This window comes from Chinchilla lanigera, unplaced genomic scaffold, assembly GCF_000276665.1.
Source record: "Chinchilla lanigera isolate Chin_1 unplaced genomic scaffold, ChiLan1.0 scaffold00074, whole genome shotgun sequence".
Classification (NCBI taxonomy): Eukaryota; Metazoa; Chordata; class Mammalia; order Rodentia; family Chinchillidae; genus Chinchilla; species Chinchilla lanigera.
This window is the reverse complement of record NW_004955475.1, coordinates 3,963,890-3,964,902: the sequence shown is the minus strand read 5'-3', so window position 1 is coordinate 3,964,902 and position 1,013 is coordinate 3,963,890.

Sequence of the window (1,013 nt, the reverse complement as noted above, 5' to 3'; positions counted from 1 at the left end):
TTTGATCAATCTTGCATTCTTACATCTGGTAATCTGACCAACTTCGATGAAGATAAAATCATGTAATATAACAACCACTGTTAATTCCTATCATTTTGTTCTGAAACACTGTATCATTCTTGTTGTTTTTGCTCTTGTTAATGTTGTTGGCATTTTGCTGTTGTTTTTTAAAAATTCTCTTAAAAAAAAAAAAGACAAAACTGAAATGAATAAGGAGATTGTGTGGAGGAATTTTGTTGCTGATTAACTTTGTAAGGAAGTGTTTACAGAGCAATCAGAGGCCTTCAGGATTATGAGTTGTCTGCAAAAAACAGAAAGTTAAGGTCTGAGAGTGGTAAAGAATATCAGAGAATGAGGTTTTAAAAAGACACAGCAATAGCAGTGAAACAGTATATAAGGTGTGATAAAAATATATAATGAATTTTAAATTTAAAAATTATTACAGTGAAAGACATATTGCCATTAATTCCCCTCACACAACCCCCTGTTTCAAACACAGGTTTCCCACTATTCTTGCCACTTTCTGAAGCAGTTAGGGAGAATTCTCCTGTCCAGTGCCATCCTGTGGAAACGAAGGCATATAAAAAAGTTATGGTGTGTCCTCATCTACCCTATTTATTGAATCTGGCTCTTCCCAAGGGAAAATGACTGTGAAATCTAAATATTTTAAATCACCTGAGGACGTGGAGGTAGCTATGACAGTGCAACTGGACACTCACAAAAGAGGACTTCCAGAACTCTTTCAGCAAGTGGAAAGATTGATGGGGTAAGTTTGTTAAAATTTAAGCAATTACTGTACTCATTGATCATATCCTGTTGATATAAAATGGTCCATCTCATTATTTAGTCTGTCACAACAGCTCAAACAAGTGAATGGAATGAGATATGTCTATATTATCTGTCACTTGAAGATTTTTTTCTTTTCAAAATAGAAGTGTACCTCAAAATTAGTTGATTATTTTACTGAACTTTCTGATAGTTTTGGGATTTAATCTTGATTGCCTGAATTATAT